Here is a 22,773-nt window from a genome sequence, read left to right as displayed (position 1 = left end):
GGTACGGTGGTGAAAAGGTGCCAAAGCCTCGTTTCCATTACACCTTATCTGGTTTAGTGAAATCTCCAGGAACTTGTAGCAAATGCCTGGGAGGTGATAATGAATTTAGATTTAGACACAGAAATTCTCCGAGAAGTTTCTCAAGGCCTCAGGTGCCACACAAAGCATAACAAACGTTGAAGGGCGGATAAGAAAACACATCATAGGGAAGTTACTCTGAGTTTCCAGTCATAACTGTAATTCTGTGCAAATATTCATGTAAATGTCAGCATTTGATCAGAAAGGTGAGTAAGAAATAACTTGTGTTTGTTTAAATGATAGTTGCCGCTAGTTACATGTAGCATATTTTGTGCTTACCCGAGGCATCCGTACCAGAAGAGCAACTGGTTCTAATCTCCTAATACCAACAGAAGGAAAATTTGCTTCCTTAGCTATAAGGAAATATCTCAAGCTCATCTTTATTTAGGACTCTATCTTTGTGCCATCTGCAAATTTATCCATGGTTATTTTCTTTTTACTTCCACGTCAATGATGGAAATACTCAGTCGTGTTAGTCCAGCATAAAACCCTGCTAGAACCATGCTATTTGACAATGGTCCCTACTGAGGACATGTTGAAATCTTGCAGCTAGTTCTAAATCTGTGTGCTGTTTGGTTATTTGCATTTTATTATGCCATGTTTGTATCAAGATGTCAATGCCGAAACCCTGAATCCATACTCATGCTTTCATTGAATTCTTTATCTCATTTTCCACTATTTTACCTGAGACTGACAAAGTTTAATCTATTCTTGCACAGACCTCCCCCACAATGTTTTGCATATTTTTAATGTTGGCACAACAGTTGCACTCTTCCAGTCTTTTGGAATTTTACTCTACCTGCACTTAATGATGCTAATGCCAAAACAGATCAAGAAATATCAGCAGGTGAAAGGTACCCCATAGCCTGGTTTTTTGACAGTTCCTGGTTGGAAACAATGCAGGCTGGTTCGTGCAACAGTATTTCTCCCAAGAGATGCATTTCATTATCATCTGACTTATTTGCTGATTTGACTGTAGTTCATCATCTTCATGTGATGTGGGTACATCATATCCCTTCCTCCAAATATAAACTAAGATACTGGAGTACTTCTGCATTTTCTGAAGCATTAACAGTTTTATAATTTGCTTTGATTAATGGACCTTCTACAGTAGCTAGGGTTTATTTCCTTCTTAATGCATGTATAAGTTTCTTCCTGCTATCTTAACTTCACCTTCAGTTTCTTCGTAACTTCAGTCTCCTCTAACAGTTTTCTGCCATGCTCTAGCAGTTCCAACCTCATGGCAACCTGTTATGAAAACCTGTCTCTGGCAGGCTATGAAACAATCTTCTTCTGGCCATACTTCCTGGAGAAAAGGTCACTCACACATAGCAGGACCTGAGTCATCTCTGACCCACAAGACACAAGGGCTTGGTAACTGTTTTCTGAGACCATCCATACCTGTATGGGTTTTTTTTGCTGTGGGGAAAAAACATTTCTGTGATAAGCAGTGCCTGCTCAAGTTCAAGGAATTTAGTGCGTGACGTATTCTTGTCAGTGAGCTGCCTGTGGATGCTGCTGAGTTTACCAAATGATCCCAAGACAAGTGAAAGATGTCTTCAGTGATGAGGTAACCAAGTCTTTGATGTTCCGGAAAGCCTTGAGGTCAGGGTGTGTGTTTGTGTGAGCCTGCCAGCCCCTGAGATCTGACCTTCACTTCAGTCTCTCTGACTGCTGTGGCAGCAGAGGATGCAGTGAAGGGGCCTTTTGCACAGGCCACAGAGATAAAAAAAAAAAGAGAGGAAATGGCTAACGCTTCATACCTTCAGCAGGGCAAGCAGAACCCAGGCTTGATGTGGCTCTCATAAACCAATTATGTTGATTTGTAGTAGAAGGGAAATGAGAGAGAACACACAGATGTACAAATGTGAGCAGTGAGTGCCATTTGAGGTGCTCTGAGCTGTAGGGCCATGTTCCAGCTGCAGCTCCAAGGACATGAGTGCCTTGTATCTCCTGTCATACCAGGCAGCTCCATGTGGAAGTTGAGGATACCTTAAGGCATCTCAAATGGCATAAAATGCAAATGTTTAGACATCTGAATTAATTGCATTGAGCGGCAGTCAGATTAATGCACCTTAATTGAGGTAGCTAAGTGGAGGTATCTTATTTGCAAATAAAACTTTCCTCATAGCCAGCAGAAATCCAGTGCATATGCCCCAGTAGTTTAATGTAGCACGGAGCAGGTGTGGCTGGGTAGCATTTTGGAAAATATTGATCTGGGAAAGGACACTGTTGCCTCACTAGAGCCAAGTCATGGCTAGTTAGATGCCTTGGGCATCTCACCTGGCCCCCTGCTGCTGCTCCTGAGTTGCAGGCGCTGTGTCATAGCTACCCTCCCTGTGCAAACGTTATCGATAATGTAGAACATCTTAAATAACGTTATCCATTTATGTGCGAGCAACAGGAAAGCTATAATGAAGCCTTAGAACTCTACTGGATGCAAAGGAAAATTACACAGATAGTTCACATTTATATGTTTAAATGTCTATATCTTAATCTGGAGCTGAATCTCACCTGCTGTGTTTGATACAGGACTCACATATGTGAAAATAACTGTTATTTCTAAGCCTAACATTGTGCTTAGTTTGGCTCAAAAGGTAACATTTCTAGGTTGCATGTAAAAATGTAGCTGTTTGTATTAATTTTGCATGACAAGGTTTTGGTAGTGAGGGTGCTACAGGAGTGGCTTCTGTTAGAAGCTGCTAGAAGTTTCTCCCATGTCCAATACAGCCAATGCCAGCTGGCTCCAAGATGGACATTCTACTGGCCGAAGAAAGCCAAGCTCATCAGTAACACTGTTAGCAATTCTGGGATAACATATTTAAGAAGGGGAATTGTTGCTGTGCAACAACTTCAGCAGGAGGGAGAAGCGAGAATATATGAGAGAAGCAACTTTGCAGACATCAAGGTCAGTGAAGAAAGATGGGGAGGAGGTGCTCCAGGTGCCAGAGCAAAGATCCCTCTGCAGCTCCTGGAGAAGACCATTGTGAGGCAGGCTGTCCCTCTGCAGCCCATAGACATCACCAGTGGAGAAGATGCCAGAGCAGGTGAATGAACCTGAGAGAGGCTGTGACCCCGTGGGAAGTCCATGGTGGAGTAGGGTCCTGGCAGGACTTGTGGACCCATTGAGAGAGGAGCCCATGCTGGAGCAGGTTCTCTGGCAGGACTTGTGACCCCATAGGGGTCCCACACTGGAGCAGTTTGTGAAGAACTGCAGCCTGTGGAAGGACTCACTGTTGAAGTTCGTGGAGGACTGTCTCCTGTGGGAGGGACCTCACACTGCAGCAGGGAAAGAGTGTGAGGAGTCTTCCACCTGTGGAAGAAGGAGTGGCAGAGAATACGTGATGAACTGACCACAGCCCCCATTCCTCATTGCCCTGCAGGGAAGAAGTAGAGAATTTGGGAGTGAAGTTAAGCCCAGGAAGAAGAGAGAGGTAAGATGTTTTAAGATTTAGGTTTTGTTTCTCATTATCCTATTTTGATTTGATAGGCAATAAATTAAACTGATTTTCCCCAAGTCAAGCCTCTTTTGCCCATGATGGTTAACTGCTAAGTGCTCTCTCCCTCTCCTTATCTTGACTGATGATCTTTTAATTATATTTTCTCCTCTGTCCAGCCAAGGAGGGGCACGATAGAGCAGCTTTGAGGGGCACCTGGTGTCCAGCCAGGATTAACCAGCCAGAGAGCTGCAGGGAATGTTTTGTGTGATTTATTTTTAAGATGTGCAAGATACATCATGGGCTCAGATGTTCTGTTTGTAGAAGCACAATTTACCAGCAGTTTTCTGTCCTTTGTGCCTCCAAAACATGCACTCTCCTCAAGTAACTTGGGCAGAGTAGTGAGGACAGGGAGAGGTGAATATTAGCATACCAAGCATGTACACCCATGGCCTGAAGTGAAAGAGGAGCATTAATATTATATGAGCAAGAAGGGGCAATGCTGTATGATTGGCCCTTAAAATGTAATATATAACAACTTCAGTCATCTCATTTTTGCTATCTTTTACTCCTAATGTAAAATGATGTTTTGCATTAAAAGAGGATATCACAAATACTTTTTTCAGGCAGCAGGCTGTTAACATGAGGACAGAGTCTTTCTATTCCTACAGACACATCTTTTCCAACCAAGGCAAAATTTTCTCCACTTTTGTGGAGGGAAAAATCACTGGAAGTGTTTGGGGGCATCAGTGAGTTTTGTATGAGCAGAAACAGAGGATAAATTCCTCCTTTTTCTCCATGGGTCAGTATGTCACTGGATAACTCTGCCCTTATGCACTGGAGATTTAGCCTTGAATGGGGATGGCAGAAGTTAACAGATAATTACTTGGGGGTATTACATCTGTTGTGAGAAGATTTCAAATTGCTTTACAAGCAGCAAGGAAATAAGATTCATAACACTTGGTGATGTAAAGCAAGGTGAAGGAAAACTCATGTCATACTGAAAATATGTGGTTGGCTTGATTCCGAAAAATGTAGGGCTTGGAAAAATAAGCAACTTCTCTTACCATTGTACCAAGAACAGAAATAATTAAATATTAACTATTAACAATAGAGAAACAAAATAAGTACTGACTGTTTAAGGATTAGTTTGAGAACATCTCAAACTCTCAAACCAGTGCGGTTCTGGAATCCTCAACATAAGAAGGAGATGGAGCTGTTGGAACAGGTCCAGAGGAGGCTGCAAAGATGATCAGAGGGCTGGAGCACCTTCCATATGAGGACAGGCTGAGAGAGCTGTGGTCGTTCAGCCTGGAGAAGAGAAGGCTCCAAGGAGACCTTATAGCGACCTTCCAGTACCTGGAGAGGCTACAGGAAAGCTGGGGAGGGACTATTCACAAAGGCTTGTAGGGATAGGACCAGGGGCAATGAGTATAAACTAGAGAGGGGCAGATTTCTACTGGACATAAGGAAGTGAGACACAGTAATAGCTTGCCCAGGGAAGCTGTGGCTGCCCCATCCCTGGAGGTGTTCAGGGCCAGGTTGGATGGGGCCTTGGGCAGCCTGATCCAGTGGGAGGTGTCCCTGCCCATGGCAGGGGGGTTGGAACTGGGTGATCTTTAAGGTCTTTTCCAACCCAAATTCTTCTATGGTTCTATGATTTTTGGCAGTAGGAATGAAACCTTGCAGGCAAGGACAATTTTATTCTGCACTGAAACCATTGTTACCTTGTTTCACCACCGGTTCAGTAGCCTACATGTTTTCTAAAGTTTTCCTATAGACTTTCAGTTGTTCAAGTCACTGTATGCTTTGTGACTACTGTATTTTATTACTGCTACTATTATCTGTTCTTGATATGCAAATAAATATTATAATAGAGCTGGGTGATAGGCTTCAAAGATCAGAGTGATGTAATTTCTCCTACATTGTTAGTTCATATTGTGATATTTCACAACACACAGTTCTAGCATCAGCGCTGTTCTGTAACTCCACAGCATCTGTTGTGCTTGCCTACAGTGATCCATCCTATATTCTATCTGTTTTTGCCTTAAGACTACAGGGGCATGGATATAATATATTTTTTAAATGGCTTTGTCTACTGTAAGGTGTTATGTTCATTCATTGATAGTAAAATTGTCTTCAAGTGATGAGCCGTAGACAATGCCAACCCATGTCTCTTGTTTCCTTATTCCCAGTTCAAGGCTCACATAATTTCACAGAATCACAGAATAACCAGGTTGGAAGAGACCCACCGGATCATCGAGTCCAACCGTTCCTATCAAACACTAAACCATATCCCTCAGCACCTCGTCCACCCGTGCCTTAAACACCTCCAGGGAAGGTGACTCAACCACCTCCCCGGGCAGCCTGTTCCAGTGCCCAATGAACCTTTCTGTAAAGAATTTTTTCCTAACATCCAGCCTAAACCTCCCCTGGCGGAGCTTGAGGCCATTCCCTCTTGTCCTGTCCCCTGTCACTTGGGAGAAGAGGCCAGCACCCTCCTCTCTACAACCTCCTTTCAGGTAGTTATAGAGAGCAATGAGGTCTCCCCTCAGCCTCCTCTTCTCCAGGCTAAACCCCAGCTCTCTCAGCCGCTCCTCATAAGGCCTGTTCTCCAGCCCCCTCACCATCTTCATTGCTCTTCTCTGGACTCGTTCCAGAGCCTCAACATCCTTCTTGTGGTGAGGGGCCCAGAACTGAACACAGGATTCGAGGAGCGGTCTCACCAGTGCCGAGTACAGAGGGAGGATAACCTCCCTGGACCTGCTGGTCACACCGTTTCTGATACAAGCCAAGATGCCATTGGCCTTCTTGGCCACCTGGGCCACTGCTGGCTCCTGTTCAGTCGCTGTCAACCAACACCCCCAGGTCCCTCTCCTCCAGGCAGCTTTCTAGACAGACTTCTCCTAGTCTGTAGCACTGCATAGGGTTGTTGTGCCCACTGTTACGATTTGATGTGGAGACTTGCCTTGAAAACACTGTATTTCAAATCCATTCCTCAATCTAGAGTGGACTGTTGGGGTTTGTAGTCATCTGTATTATGTATGTCACAGAGTATGTGCTCTTCAAGAGCCAGACTGCAGGGTACCAGTCAGCTTCCCCAAGGAGACAACACTCTTTTGTTCATTTCTGGCTGGGTTTTTTGCTTATTAGTTGAATTCTTGGCACAGTTGTTGGACAGATGTCTACAGCGGTCACAATCACAAGACTGTTTTGGGTCTTCTCGTTGTTAGGTTTCGTTTCTAAGGACTGTTCTGCTCCCTTTTCACTCTCTGTGCCCTTTTGAGACATAGCTGTCCTCTCCACCACCTTTCTGAAGGGCACGGCAATTTTCTACATAATTCTAAGTATAGAACTTCATCATCAGGATGGTGCTGCTGTGTCACAATAATTCAGTTACCATATCCAGTCCACAGCTATTTCTAATTCAAGACTTGGAACTGCGTATGAAAAGGACAAAAAACCCAAAACACAGTACTCCCTCTGCAGAACTTTTACTGTTTGTACTATCTTCCCCTGGGTTTTACACAGTCCCAGCAAAATTTACACTGAGTGCAGGTGAGGGACCGAGCGTGAGGAAATGTAACGTGATAACTCAGGTGTTGAGAGCACATCTGATGGTACGGTTTATCAGGTGGCTGCAGAAATATCAGCCTAGGCACTCTCGCAGTGACAAGGGAACAGTTTTTATAATACATTTTGAGAACAGTGATGATAATGCACTGGTTGCATGAAAGGTCCACCTAGCCCAGTGGTTTTTTTCCAACACCTAGAAAGGAGTGGACTTCCTGGAGGGAGAAGTGGCATATGTTTTAAACAACTGATGATGGGTTTTGTTGCTTTAGGTTTGCCCAGGCTCACTTGAAACCCATCTGAACTCCTAGCATCCACAACATCCTGAGGCAAGGAGATCTGCTGTCTACTGAGGGACTGTTTACAAAGGCTTGTAGTGATAGGACTAGGGGCAATGGGTGTAAACTGGAGAGGAGCCGATTTAGACTAGACATAAGGGAGAATGTATTCACTATGAGAGTGTTGAGGCACTGGCACAGGTTGCCCAGGGAAGTTGTGGATGTCCCATCCCTGGAGGTGTTCAAGGCCAGGTTGGATGGAGCCTTAGGCAGCCTGGGCTGGTGGGAGGTGTCCCTGCCCATGGCAGTGGGGCTGGAACTGGATGATCTTTAAGGTCCCTTCCAACCCAAACCATTCTATGATTCTAATCTCACAATTACCACCAGTTATGGCATTTGTCTGTATCCTTTTTGCAATGGGTGAACTATCACTGCACACACTTTCCAGGCTGAAGCTTGATGGATTTACACCACAGCATAGGCTGTTCTCTGATTTGTTCTTTGTTCCCTTGCTAATAATTACTAGCGTCGTGTTTGCAGTTTTAGTCTTGCTAAGCATTGAACTACCAGCTTTCTGCAACTATTATAGTCCAAGTACTCATTCCTCAGTAGCAGTAACCAGCTCAGGGTCCATCATTTTATTTGCTAAGTTGGAAAGATTTTTTAATTATCTGCACTGCATTTCAGCTTGCTCTATTGCTCAGTATTATTAAGTCCTTTCTCACAGTCAGCACTTATCTTTACTACCCCAAATAACTTGATATCAGCACATTTTATCACTTCCCTTCTAACAGAAAGTTTTGCATTACAGTGCTTTTATCATATTGTGTATGACTATGTTGAACAGCTTTATTTCCATGCCAGTTCCCAAGGAAGGAAAATGCCTTCCCTCGCTGTGAAAACTCTTTTTAACTCCTGCTTTCTTTTTCCCATCTTTTAGCCATTTTTTTGGCCATGGTTGCTAAGCTTCTTGAAAAGCCTTTGATGAGTAACTGCAGTGAGGATATTTTTGAAATATTTAGAGGCTGTATGAGTTGAATCTCTTTTCACATGCCTCATGATTCCTTTAGGGAACTCAAACACATTTACTCAAGAGGCATAAGTCATCTTTCCAAGAGCTATGTTGACTCCTCCTTAACATGTTACCTTTATTGCCTCTTCTAATTTTTTTGCTATACTTTTTATCAATTCAGCCTGGTGCAGGTGCCATGTATGTAGATCCCTGACTCTTTGAACCATTAAAAGAAATCACAATCCAGTTTATCACCTGTCTCTTCTCAGTTAAGATGCTGGTTTTAAGCAAAAGATTATACACCATAGTTTGAGCTATATTCACTTAGAACTCCTGGGAGAATATTCTGGTGATTGCGGGGCTGAGTGCACCATCAGCAAGTTTGCTGATGACACCAAGCTGTGTGGCACAGTTGACACACTGGAGGGAAGGGGTGCCATCCAGATGGCCCTTGACAGGCTTGAGGTGGGCCCGTGCTGACCTCATGAAGTTCAACAAGGCTGAGTGCAAGGTCCTGCACCTGGGTTGGAGAAATCCCAAGCACAATTACAGGCTGGGCAGAGAATGGATTGAAAGCAGCCGTAAGGAGAAGGACTTGGGGGTGTTGGTGAATGAGAAGCTGAACACGAGCCCGCAGTGTGCACTTGCAGACCAGAAAGCCAAAAGTATCCTGGGCTGCATCAAAACAAGTATAACAAGCAGGCTGAGGGAGGGGATTCTCCCACTCTATGCTGCTCTTGTGAAACCTCACCTGGAGTACTGTGTTCAGTTCTGGAGTCTTCAGCACAGGAAGGACATGGATCCATTTGAGCGAGTCCAGAGAAGGGTCACAAAGATGACTGGAGGGCTGGAGCACCTCCTGTATGAGGACAGGCTGAGAGAATTGGGGTTGTTCAGCCTGGAGAGGAGAAGGCTTTGCAGAGACCTGATACATAGGGGGCCTACTGAAAAGCTGGGGAGGGGCTCTTTATGAGGGCGTGCAGGGATAGGTTGAGGGGTAATGGTTTTAAGCCGAAATGGGGGAGATGGAAATTAGATACTAGGAAGAAATTGGGTTTTTGTGAGGGTGATGGCTGCCTCATCCCTGGAGGTGTTCAAGGCCAGGTTGGATGAGGCTTTGAGCAATCAGATCCAGTGGAAGGTGTCCCTGCCCATGGCAGGGGGAGTTGGAATTGGATGATCTTTAAAGTCCCTTCCAACCCAACCCATTCTATGATTTAGCGATTCTAGGATTGTCTGTTTGTCTTGTTCATGTAAATGGTAACCCTTCCTACTGATCCTTCAGTTCATTACAGGTTCTCTAATAACTCTCTGTTAAAGAAAGTCTCTTGTATGGGAACTTTCCTAGGACTTCTAGAGAAGTTAGGACATTTATTCAGCATTTCTGTAATGCTCTGCTATGATCTCATCTTCTCTCATCTTCTCAGAAGGTACCTTTAAACCTTAATCACACACTGACTCTCTGGTATGCTTCCTGCTCTTGATGTATTTCAAAAAGGATTTACTGCTGGGTTTTGTACTTTTGGCAAGCTGCTCTTAAACAACATTTCTGGCCTATTTTATTGTACTTTTAAGCCTTTTTTATTTGTCATTTTCTACATTTGGATGTGCATCAGTTTTTAAAGGATTATGTTATATATTCTATATCTTTGCAGGATGAATAAGCAATAAAAAATCTGCTACAGTCTTGCTCAGTTCAAAAGGATTATTATAGTGAGGATTCCTGCCAGAAAGAAGCTCAAAGCAGCAGTTAAGGGAGTTAAATAGTCTTTATGCTGTCTAACAAAGATTTAAAGATAACTGTGGGAGAAATAGAGCAAACATAGCCCACATATGTAGAAAGATTTGAGAAAGGGCATAATGATGCCAGCATGATCAAAGGGCAAAGGAAGGGCGACTCAGTGTCTTGTTGTTATGGTGCAAAGCTAGAAACTGCCTTGGTTTCCCTGGCAATACTTGCCACCCACACCAGCAACTTCAGCTCTCTCCACCAGGCAGACACAGGCAAGAGCTCCATGATTCCTCAAAACAGAGTGGTTTTGCTGGCACCTTCAAATATAGGCTGCACCCCCATTTCATTACACCTAAAATCAGCCTTGTTCCAGAGAGATGCCTGCTTTCCCATTCTTCTAGCGATGGTTTCATGCCTAAATCCTCCTACATGATATTGAAACCCTTAGCCATAAAGTTCTCTACTGTTCATGCCTTCATAAGCATGTCTGGAGCAGTTCTGAAAGGTTGTATTCCTCTGCTGGATTTTATGTTTTGCCCTTCACTCTTCTTGGTCTGAGCCACCATGAAAAAGGCTGGTTTGCGAGTAGCAATTTCCTGCTGGAAACTTCACAACCATATAAGTTATAGTGCTTTGGCAAGATGAAAATTATTTTACTCACTAGCAGTACACTGGAATTGTTCTGATGATTTCCATTACCGAGCAGTTTGCTGTAAGAAACTGGAAAGAGTAGGAGGAGATCACAGCGTGGTGCACTCAAATCACGAATCGTATGTTGGAGGGTTAGCAGTGTGTTATTTGGGATTCTATGACTAGGTTTCACTCAGTTTCAAAAGCAAAAAAACGGAGAGAGCTTCATCTGGAGACAATTTTAACTGTCACTGTAGATTTGGTATTTACTGTCATTCTTATTTATGTGCTTAGTGTGAAACTCTTTACTGCATTTTGGACTGTAAGGAAATATTCATCTGAAATGGAAAATTCCTTTACAATGGAAACAGATGGTTCTCACCTGTCATATCAAAACATGGGTTAGCAGATGAGGTCATGTGGGTAAATGCATACTTTCTGCTAATAAGAGCAGGGAAGTTAAGGAAAATGCATTCTTCTAGTCTCAATAATGGCCTTCTCATTTAATAAGTGTAATCATGCAAGCTGAAAATTCCAGCTATCCAGAGTATGGTTATTTCCTCTGAAGACCAGATACATGACAGATTGCTTTCTTGGAATTTTTACGAACTCCTGCTTTTCAAATACTTTTCATGTTCTTCCTAGATGCTTCATACAACTGTAAAACATGTTAGTCAGATAGACGTCCCTGAGTCTCCCATGACAGAACTCGGTAATGTAGATGCCAAACCCAAATTACAGCTGCTTCAGCACAAACACAATGAAAACCAGGCAGAAGAGATTGTTCTTTTCTGCAAAGAACGATACAACTTGATTGCAAATGCAGCACAGCAAAAAAAGAAAGGGAGTAATCTATGTTGCCAGCACCAGTAATGACCACAGACAGATCACTTTCCTCTTGTACTGAGCAGCAACAAGGCTCTAATATTGAAGACAAAGAGGGATGTACTAGCTGTCAGACAAATACATTGCAGAAGCATTAGTGAGTTTATTTCCTTAAAGCCTCAGCTGGAAAGCGTGACAGAAATAGGCAAAATGCCTTCACGAAGCCTTGCTTTTTCTGGCATACTTCCTTCATCCATAATGAATTGTTCTGTCTCTGCAGGGATACATTTGGGCTCTGGAATAGGTTATGTAACTTAAATTAATTGCAGTATTTGTCAGGATTAAAAAAATAACAACAACAAAAAGCCCAAACAGGCTTTATTTTCATCAAAGGCTTGGTAAGACAACAGAGAATACCATTAATGAAAACATTTGCTCTTTTTTAGATCTTGTAATCTCTGAAATCTGAATATTTTTTGTGTTTCTCTGGCACTTCTAACTATCGAAGATATGTACCTTCTTTGCACCTAAATATATTGTCATTTTAATGTGTATCTTTGGGGAGAACAACCAGAATCTAGTGTTATTACTTATATGCACTGCATCGAGAGGCCCCCATTAGGGCCCCTTGTGATAACATCTCTGGAGTCGGACTCCTTGTGCTTTCAGTCTGCATTCCCAGGTTGGGATAGCAACTAAAAGAAACAGCAGCAAGCAGAATCAAAACTGGCCATGATTCTGGGGTAGAACAATAGACCAAGAAGTACCTGAGCATATTTAAAGCATTAGGTGTGTTGCATATTTAAATAGGTAACCCAGGCTTGAATCCCATAGCTGGAAATCTTGTTAGTATCACAGTACCAGCTTTTAATCTGGCACTTTTGTATTTTTATAGTTATACAATCCTCTGAGTATCTGAAAATTGACAGAAATGCTTTTGTTCCTTGGGACTGAGCAAGTTCTAGCATAGGTTTTACAGGTTTATTGATAGAACTACAAATAAACAAAACCCAAACCCGAGCTCTGCACTCCTACCCCACACCCCAGGTCTGCATTTTGGATGGTGCTCAGTTTGGTGCAGACTGCTTACACTGAGCTCTTTGCAGCTTCTGTGCCACATGACTGCATGAAAAACAAGGAAAGCAACTTTTACAGAGCAGCTGGGGCTAAAAGTGCGTGGTGAGTCATCACAAACGGGAAATCAGGTATAAACAGAGATTCTGCAAGAAACGGAAAGACAGACTGATCAGCAAAGGTAAACTGTGTGTCGAGGTCAGAAAATGAGACTTGCCACAAGTCAAGCTAAATTAGACGTGCAAAGACAATCATAATAAACAGTCCAAAGGTTTGCAGGCACAGTGAAAAAGAAAAAAAAAAGGAGAACAAGGAAAGAGGAAGCAGGGCTGCAGTGGAACAAGGGACAGTCTTTCTCAGAATTCTGGATGAGCTGGCTAATGAAATTGCAAACAAATATTTTGATAAGCCTGTTATGTTGGGAATCTAGTCTAGCTAAAAATCACATACCATTTTTCATGAGGCTTATGCAAATTCTGTATTTAAGAAGAATGGAGATAAAAGCATCATCACAGCTATAGCCTCTTCAATCTGATTTGTTATATGTAAATTTGAAGGAAAAAAATAATTCAGGTTATAGAGGTAAATAGGACAAAATGGAACATTTTTACCCAAAGCAGACCATGCCATACTAGTCTGATCATTCTCTTTGATGAGACTATGAATTTTTTAGATGATGGTAATGTTATATTGGGATGTTTCTTCACTACAGAAGATTATTGTAATTCAAAGTAAGTGGATGGCTTCAATAATGAGAATAAAGCAAGTGCAGTAGTATATAATAGAGTGGTGTGCTGATAAAAGCTTTAGGTACGAGCAATGAGTTCATCAGCGTGAGACAATGGAGCAAGAGCAAGCTTAAAAATAATTATGATTTCTTGATGCTATAGAAGTGTGATCCAAAAAGGTCCTGGGCACATTGTTCCCAGTAGGAATAAAGCAAATGTTTGAGTCCTCTCAGCTGGAACATTGCGTGCCATTTAGGTCACACAGAAAGCATAGCTTATACAAAAGAAGAGAGATGGAGAAGGGCTTGTTACCCTGTAATGCAGTTTCTGTAAAAGCCTGTCAGTTTACCCTTCAGTTTGGGGGTGGGGAACATTTTCCTTGCTAAGGACCAAATATACCATTTCAACACATTTGGCAGACCACACATTGACATGCTCTGCTATCCAGTAATAACACACAGCCTAATTTTAATTATGGGCTGTACCCCATAAAATGAAGTAACAGGAATATTCAGCCAACAAAGTAAAGGTTCCCCACACCTTCTTCAGCTTAATGCTGTCTATGCACTCATCTTTCTCTCTGGAGACTGAAAGTTGTGGGTTTAAATCAGGCAGGAAAATAAATGCTGTAATTTCCACCAACAAAGTCAGGATGTTCTGACACAGAACTCGCTCTGAAATCAGTGGAAGTGCTGCATACAAACAGCTTTCCCGCCTGCAGTCTTCATATGGGACTTATCTGTATTACACAGCCTGCCCACAGTTGTACGCAGCTGGCTGTCTCTGTGCAACAGCAAGCGAAGGCCAGGGGAAAGGCTGCTGCGGGTTGCAACTGAGATATGAGTCATGGGAAATGTTAAGAAACTTCATTTTCCTTAAGAAGTGCCAGTGCAATTACTCCCTTGTACTCAGAAATAATCTTTCTCTTTACATGGAGACCCCTTCAAACCCCAAAGTAGGAGTTAACAGTGCTGTAGTTATGTTATAAGTCAATCAAAGTTCATCACTAAACTACAGTTCCTAACCAGGCTTTTGCTAATCTCTGTTGTACCTAAAATACAGGACTTGTTTTCACAGACCAAGCACTCTGTTGTATTGAGAAGGGGGATTCTTTTTGCCACTTCATACTACAAATTTTGGTGAACGACAAAGAAAAATACTAATAAATGGCATTCACAGGAAATATGACACCGCTTTATTTTCTGACCACAGAAACTGTGCTAATGCCACTGTAAAGGTTAAAGGCTTTAAAAGTAAATTGAAGTATTACCTGACTAATCACTAACAATATCTCCTGCCTTCTCTTCGAATAAATCTACATGAGTTACATGAAAAATCAATGTTTTGGGAACATTGCTTTATTAAATGCTCCTTTTCAGTAATGTTCTTGTTACAAAAGTAAATGGAGTTAAAACTGACCACTTTGTACCTCTGATAGCAGTACTCTCTTGGCAGTAATACTATTTGGTCTATCATTTTTACCAGACAAAAGAATGCATCCTATGTTGCTGAGCATTTTTAAGTAGCTTTTTGGTAGGTTTCTTCATATTTTGCTTCTGTATATTTTTTAACGTCACTGATTTTTCAATGTTCTGTTGATTTTATCCAAAAAAACATACAACCACATTTTTTTCAGTTAGAAAAGGAAATCTAGGAAGTAATAAAAGGCAAATGCAGAAACAAACAAAAGCCCAAGAGAATCCAAAATTTTGAATGACATAAAAGCATACCTTAAATTAACATTTAACATGTGAGAATGAAGTTCATCTTATCAAACTTTAAAAGTCACCTTTCAGAGCACTTAAAAATACCGGTCCAACCATGTAACATCTCTTGGGGGTCTAGTTCTCACGGATATGGGGAAAACCTGGATAAAACAAGAGTTGATTGCAGAGGCAAGCCAGGGTCTGGGGTGCAGCCAGCCCGGAGCAAGCCTGGCTGCTGTGGCCCTAGGCTGTTTGGGACCCAGACTAACTGCACAGTGCTCCTGGTAGCAGATGCAGGGCATTGAAGCATCCCAGCTCCCGCCTGCAGAGCCAGATGGTGTCTGTTCACAGGAGCCACGTGCTGCTGGGTCCCCTCTGCTTCCCCGGACCTGCGCTGGCCACCCCAGGAGTGGGACCACACTGAGCAGCCCCGCCAGACTGAATCAGTGCCCCAACCTACAGGGGTAGAGGACACTCACAAACCATCTTCACCATTTGCTGGTACATTACAAGCCACTTTCTCCCTGCCTTCGGTGCTTCCCAGGTCAGATAAACTGTGATGTTGCCAAGTCCTGTCCTCTAGGGCCATGACTTATGTCCCTGCATACACGTGCCCCTGTACTCTGCACTGGTGAGATCACACCTCGAATCCTGTGTTCAGTTTTGGGCCCCTCAGTACAGTGAAGGACTGGAGCGTGTCCAGAGAAGAGCAATGACGCTGGTGAAGGGGCTGGCGAACAAGGGTTATGAGGAATAGCTCAGGAACTGGGGTTGTTTAGCTTGGAGGAAGCTGAGGAGAGACCTTATCACGTCTACAACATCCTGAAAGGAGGTTGTAGGGAGGTGTGTGCTGGTTTCTTCTCCCATGTAACGACTGATAAGATGAGAAGAAATGGCCTCAAGTTGTGCTGTGGGACGTTTAGATTGGATATTAGGAAAGTCTTTACTGAAAGAGTGGTGAAGCATTGAACCAGGCTCCCCAGGGAGGTAGTGGAGTCCCCATCCTGGAGGTCTTCAAAACCACCACAGGAGGTTCAGATTGGACATTTAGAAAAATTACTTCACTGGAAGACTTCTTGGGCACTGTCAGTGGCTGCCCAGGGAGGCAGTGGCATCCCCATCCCTGGAGATGTCTAAAAGATGGGTAGACGAGGTGCTCAGGGATGGTTTAACCATGGAAAGGTACAGTTGGACTTGATCTGAAAGGTCTTTTCTAATATTTTCTATACTAATACTGATATTTTCTAATATCAGTATTCTAATACTGATTCTATGATCCCATGAAAAAATTTGTGGATGTGGCACTTTGGGACATAGAATCATAGAATGGTTTGGGTTGGAAGGGACCTTAAAGATCATCCAGTTCCAGCCCCCCTGCCATGGGCAGGGACACCTCCCGCCCGATCAGGCTGCCCGAGGCCCCATCCAACCTGGCCCTGAACACCTCCAGGGACGGGGCAGCCACAGCTTCCCTGGGCAACCTGTGCCAGGGCCTCATCACTCTCATGGTGAAGTAATTCTTCCTTATATCCAGTCTAAATCTGCCCCTCTCCAGTTTATACCCATTGCCCCAGTCCTATCACCAGAAGCCTTTGTGAACAGCCCCTCCCCAGCTTTCCTGTATCCCCTTCAGGTGCTGGAAGGTCGCTATAAGGTCTCCTCAGCGCCTTCTCTTCTCCAGGCTGAGCAAGCCCAGCTCTCTCAGCCTGTTCTCGCATGGGAGCTGCTCCAGCCCTCTGATCATCTCTGCAGCCTCCTCTGGCCCCGTTCCGACAGCCCCATCCCCTAACGCAGACGGCTCCAGAACCTGACGACTGGCGGCCGGAGGGGCGGGGGCGGCGCCGGGAGCCCCCGGGCGGCTCCGACGAGGGGGCGGGGCGGCGCGCGGGCAGGTGAAGGCGGGGCGGGCGCCGCGGGGCTGGGATGAGCGCGCGGCGCGGCGGCTGCGGAGCCCGGGCGGGGGTAAGGACAGAGCCGGCTCCTCGCGGAGCCCCCGCGGGACCCGCAACCTCCCCTCCACCCCCCAACCCCTTCCCGCTCCGTCCCCTCCCACCTCCATCGCCGCACGCGGAGCTCCGAGCACCCCCCTCCCTCGGCAGGGAGGACACGAGCACCTCGTGCCGCGCTACAGACCAGGGGGAGAGTGGCTGGAGAGCTGCCCGGAGGAGAGGGACCTGGGGGTGTTGGTTGGCAGCAGCTGAACAGGAGCCAGCAGTGGCCCAGGTGGCCAAGAAGGCCAACGGCATCTTGGCTTGGATCAGAAACGGCGTGACCAGCAGGTCCAGGGAGGTTATCCTCCCTCTGTACTCGGCACTGGTGAGACCGCTCCTCGAATCCTGTGTTCAGTTCTGGGCCCCTCACCACAAGAAGGATGTTGAGGCTCTGGAGCGAGTCCAGAGAAGAGCAACAAAGCTGGTGAAGGGGCTGGAGAACAGGCCTTATGAGGAGCGGCTGAGAGAGCTGGGGGTGTTTAGCCTGGAGAAGAGGAGGCTGAGGGGTGACCTCATTGCTGTCTACAACTACCTGAAAGGAGGTTGTAGAGAGGAGGGTGCTGGCCTCTTCTCCCAAGTGACAGGGGCAGGAGAAGGGGGAATGGCCTCAAGCTCCACCAGGAAAGGGTCAGATTGCACATTAGGAAAAAAATTTTCACAGAAACGTCGTTGGGCACTGTCAGAGGCTGCCCAGGGTGGTGGTTGAGTCACAATCCCTGGCAGGATTTGAAAGACAGATAGATGAGGTACATGGTTCAGTGGCAGATAGAAATGGTTGGACTCGATGATCTGACAGGTCTTTTCCAGCCTGGTGATTCTGTGATTCCCGCTGCCACCGCCTCAGGTGCAGCGCCGGGAAACTCCTCGAGCTGGGTCAGCGGGAGTGTGGAGAAGCGGCGCTGCTGCCACATGGGAGAGCCCTCTTGCCAGGGGAGCCTCGGAAAGGAGACTGCTCCTGTCCTGGTTGAGGAGAGGCTTGGCATGGGCTGGCAATGTGTGCTTATAGCCCAGAAACCAACTGTGTTCTGGACTTGCATCAAGAAAAGCGTGGCCAGCAGACAAGGGAGGGGATTCTGCCCCTCTGTTCCTCTCTTGTGAGACCCCACCTGGAGTACTGTGTGCAATTCTGGAATATTAAACATAAGAAGGAGATGGAGCTGTTGGAACAGGTCCAGAGGAGGCTGCAAAGATGATCAGAGCACTGGAACGCCTCCCATGTGAGAACAGGCTGAGAGAGCTGGGCTTGTTCAGCCTGGAGAAGGCACTGAGGAGACCTTATAGCAACCTTCCAGCACCTGAAGGGGCTACAAGAAAGCTGGGGAGGGACTGTTGTAGTGACAGGACCAGAAGGAATGTGTATAAACTGGAGAGGGGCAGATTTAGACTGGACATAAGGAAGAATTTCTTCACCATGAGAGCAGTGAGGCCCTGGCACAGGTTGCCCAGGGAAGCTTTGGCTGCCCCGTCCCTGGAGGTGTTCAGGGCCAGGTTGGATGGACCTTGGGCAGCCTGGGCTGGTGGGGGGTGTCCCTGCCCATGGCAGGGGGGTTGTAACTGGATGATCTTTAAGGTACTTTCCGACCCAAACTATTCTATGATTCTGTGTAAGAAATCAAAGCAGGAGACTTTTCATCTTTTTTTATATATACATACACACACATACATATATACACATATATACACACTAAGCTTTCTAACAACAATATTAGATTAAAAGTCTGGTCCTAAAAGTACATGGGGTTCATCTGCCCGTTGGAGCTTACAGATTCACATTCAAGTGATCAGACTGGCCTCAAACACAGGAATCCTCACTCGGACAGCACTTCCTGAGCTGCCTTTAGGAATTTATCTTGGCATGTTCATTCTTGCCGGTTTGAAAACTTTAAACCTTTTCCAGAACCAGCATCTCTGTATTTCTCTTCTTTAGAACTTAAAAAAAAGCTGTTTGTTTTCTGGATGTTTCAGGTCAAAGTTAGGATAAACTTTTCCTCTTTTCTTGAGGGGCAAATGACTGGGCACCACTGGAATTGCCACCTGCAACTGAGGTGCTCAGGAGCAGCCCATTTCCCTCATGGGGAATTGGGCTTGGTTCACGTTCTTCAACAGCCATGTGTATCTCGGAACTGGGAAGGTGCGATTCCCGCTGCTGTGAGGGGAACAGTGGAAACTCGTGGCATCCCCCATCCCGCATGTCGACACCAACAGCTGGGTGCCTCTTTGGTCACCTGCAGGTGGATGGTGGGATGGAATTGTTTTGGCAGCATGAGCCTGCCTGCCTAGGAAGAAAAGGCTCTTTGCGGGTGGAAAATAAAGCGTAGGTGCTTTCCTTCTGGAAGAAAAAGCTCAACGAGCTGTACTGTTCCCCAGTTGTGTTGAGTTGTGAATATCTGCGGTGATTTATTAACGCATTTCCAGTCAGATGCTGGAGCGTGTCCAGAGAAGGGCAACAAAGCTGTTGAAGGGGCTGGAGAACAAGTCTTATGAGAGGTGGCTAGGGAAACTGGAGATGTTTAGCCTGGAGAAAAGGAGTCTAAGGGGAGACCTTATTACTCTGTACAACTACCTGAAAGGAGGGTGTAGTGAGGTGGGTGTTGGTCTCTTGGCCCAAGTAGTAAGCGATAGGATGAGAGGAAATGGCCTCAAGTTGTGCTGGAGGAGGTTCAGACTGGACATCAGGAAAAAGTTTCTTCACCAAAAGGGTTCTCGAGTACTGGCACAGGCTGTCCAAGGAGGTGATTGTGTTGCTATTCCTGGAGGTGTTTAAAAGCCGGGTAGAGGAAGAGCTTAGGGATATGGTTTAGTAGAGGACAGGCACAGTTGGGCTCGATCTCAAAGGTCTTTTCCAACTTAGCAAGTCTATGTTAATATAAATGTTTGTTAAAGGATGAGGTAAGACTTTTTAGAGATTAAATTTAACATTTTCTTTAGTGTTACCATCTTCTTCAAGCCCCTCAGTCTTGGAAGCCCCTTCATCCTTAATCTGGTCACCCTGTCACCTCTGTCTGGCTGTGAAGTTGCCATTCATCTGCAGGTATGGGCTCTGGACAAGCTATGTATTGTACCTCTTTTATCAGGAGAAAGCAAGGACATCTGGTGTGTGTTTATCTAATTTGTCAGCTTTTATCCTGCAAGTGCCTAGCGCAAATTGGTAGCAACTTAAGGGTATTGATGCCCAGAATGAGTTGAGAAGTTGGATAAACGTTTCCTGTTCCATCTGCTGAGACCTCTTTTGTGTGGGTCTTGATGATGCTAGCAAAGAACAGGTCAGTAGTGGGACTGAAGTACCCTTCTACCTTGTCTAATTTCATCATTACAGATGAAGTAATGTTGCTACGTGGATGTCAAAGAGAGTCTCCTGTTGGTGCATCGCTCTGGCTGGCCTCTGCACTGGCAGGACTTCAGTTTCTTGTGAGAAATTAGTTGCATTGAACTGCTAAGTTTCCTACTGTGGAAAACAATTTCCACTTTCACTCTTCTCTTATTGTTACTGTCTTAGGCGTTATGAAGTGAACTCAGATCCGAATAATTATACATATCTTCTGTTTATTTTTAGTTGTATTTGTTTGTATTGCGTTTTTTCAGTCATGTACCTTTTCCATGCTATAGACAAAAGTAGAATTAACTTGCTGCTTTTCTTTTAGGCACAACACATGTTTCATTCCCTTCCAGTTACTGTGTCTTGGAGCCATCTTGCTGTTGCAAGAGAGCTGATTAATAGATACCCCTTGCCAATATTCCATTCCCGAGAAGTCAGTACTGGGTCAGCTTAGTGGTGGGTTAAATGCTGTTTCCTGTTTGTAATTTTTTTGTTTTAAAATCTCCCAGATCTCCATAAACTTCTTCACGAAGGATAACAAACTTTGTCCTAAATGTCCAGAAAATAAAGAGCCATTTTTTAAGTTCTAAAGAAGAGAGATACAGAGATGCCAGTTCTGGAAAAAGCTTAAAGTTTTCAAAACCAGTAAGAATGAACATGCCAAGATAAATTCCTGCAGCCACATCAGGCAGTGCTGTCTGAGTGAGAATCCCTGTGTTTGAGGCCAGTCTGATCAGTTGACTGTGAATCCATAAGCTCCCACAGTCAAATGAACCCCATGTACTTTTAGGACCAGACTTCCAATCCAATTTTTTGTTAGAAAACTTAGCATACAAAAAAACCCCAAAAAACCAAGAGAGGTGTGTATGAAAAGTTTCCTGCTTCAATTTCTCATTAAGTGAACACAGAGCAGTCTCCTTTGATAGAAAACCAAACATGGCAGAAACTTTGGTAACGAATGCTGAGTAGAAGTGGAAATACATTAAGAACTGTTATCTTGCTCTTTACAACACTAACATGCAAGCGTGGATGGCCAAAAGGGGCATACGTATTGTCATTTTACTTGTAGGAAAAGTGCTTTTGGCACTGAAATCCTGATGGTTATGTTGTTTGCTCTTGGCCTGAAGCCCTTGGGTTGTTAGGCATTTATTGCTGTGTTACAGCGTGGTGAGATTGCAGTAATAGAGGGATATGAGTTTCAACTTGACCGCATTGACTTAGTGTTGGTGCATCTTCCTGTCTGTTTGGCGTGAGATTTTAGACGATGGGTAGCTTATGCTTTTGTCAGATTATCCAGCAGTTTCATAAGTTGTTTGGAATGTGCAGCCCTGCAAGTATTGTGTCAATTAATTGTTGTTGGCTTAAGCCCTGATGTTGAAAGTACTTGCAGATGTAAGTAACCCTATTATTTGTAAAACTGTTTGTTTGTGTTACTGTAGGATAAGGATCCAGGCCTACTACTTCTGTTGGACCTTGCAGGGTCGTTCATACAAGTTCTAACTCTCAGCAGAATTAATTGTTAGCTCTGTAAACAATGGTGAGGACTCATAACATTTACTAGGGGACTTCCAGGATAAATGGGTTTTGTTTAGATGTGGAAGTATTGGTTGATACAATGATTGTTCTACACTGCTTTTTATCTTCTGATGGGGATTTCTGAGGGAGGAGAGAAAATAACCTCCTAGATGGCTACTCCTCTAATGCATAGCTAAGCGTTCTTCTAGCCCCTTTTTAAGATAAAGTTATTCCCCAAAGGCATTTCCTAATGGGATTGCTTCACGTTTGCTTTTGAACCTGTAGTGTAGTGGAGCAGTGTCTGGAAAGGGGCTGCGAGTTTGCATATCAGAGGCACTTAGGGCAGCCTCAGGGGTGATCTGAGAGACACATTTCCACTAATACAATACTAAATGGAATATGTAGTTTTTATGTTATTATCCCATGTACATACATCACTGTCTATTCTTCTAATACTTATGGACCATTGCTAATTCTCTTGTTAATCAATACCTCTTCTGTTCATCTTGCACTGTGACAAGTTATGCCTTTTGCCTTGTGTTGAGGAAAGAATTGAAGACGCTGAAGTTTTGATCAGTATAACTACACTGAGTATTGCTGTAAACTTTAAGGCATTATTTATCATGGTATTTATAAGGAGCATATATATCATCAGATTGCTTGCTTGAGATGGATGGCTAGGCTGGAGCATGTAACAGAGTTCTCTGTACACCTTGGTTTGTAAGAGCAAAAAGCTGTTGCTGCAGTATTTCTCCAAGACATCTTTGAAGGTTTCTTCAATCTTGCCTCTTCTCCATATACTCCTTTTGAATTGAAGTTGTTGAATTTGTTATTTCTTTCTCAAAAAGAAAGCGGATTGAAGAGTCCATGTTTGATTG

General features: G+C 44.3%; 1 protein-coding gene across 1 annotated transcript in view; it reads left to right on the top strand.

The window, feature by feature from the left end:
* Window positions 1-17,014: 17,014 nt before the first annotated feature.
* The window catches only part of SH3BP2 (SH3 domain binding protein 2), a 38,332-nt gene continuing 32,573 nt past the window's right edge, over window positions 17,015-22,773 (top strand). Inside the window, exon 1 of the mRNA XM_069856450.1 lies at window positions 17,015-17,035. The gene's annotated coding sequence lies outside the window, so the exon portion shown is untranslated. The remainder of the gene's footprint in view (window positions 17,036-22,773) is intronic.

This window comes from Phaenicophaeus curvirostris, chromosome 4 (assembly GCF_032191515.1).
Source record: "Phaenicophaeus curvirostris isolate KB17595 chromosome 4, BPBGC_Pcur_1.0, whole genome shotgun sequence".
Lineage (NCBI taxonomy): Eukaryota > Metazoa > Chordata > Aves > Cuculiformes > Cuculidae > Phaenicophaeus > Phaenicophaeus curvirostris.
Note: the sequence above shows the minus strand (reverse complement) of the source record. Positions and strands in the feature narration are given on the sequence as shown.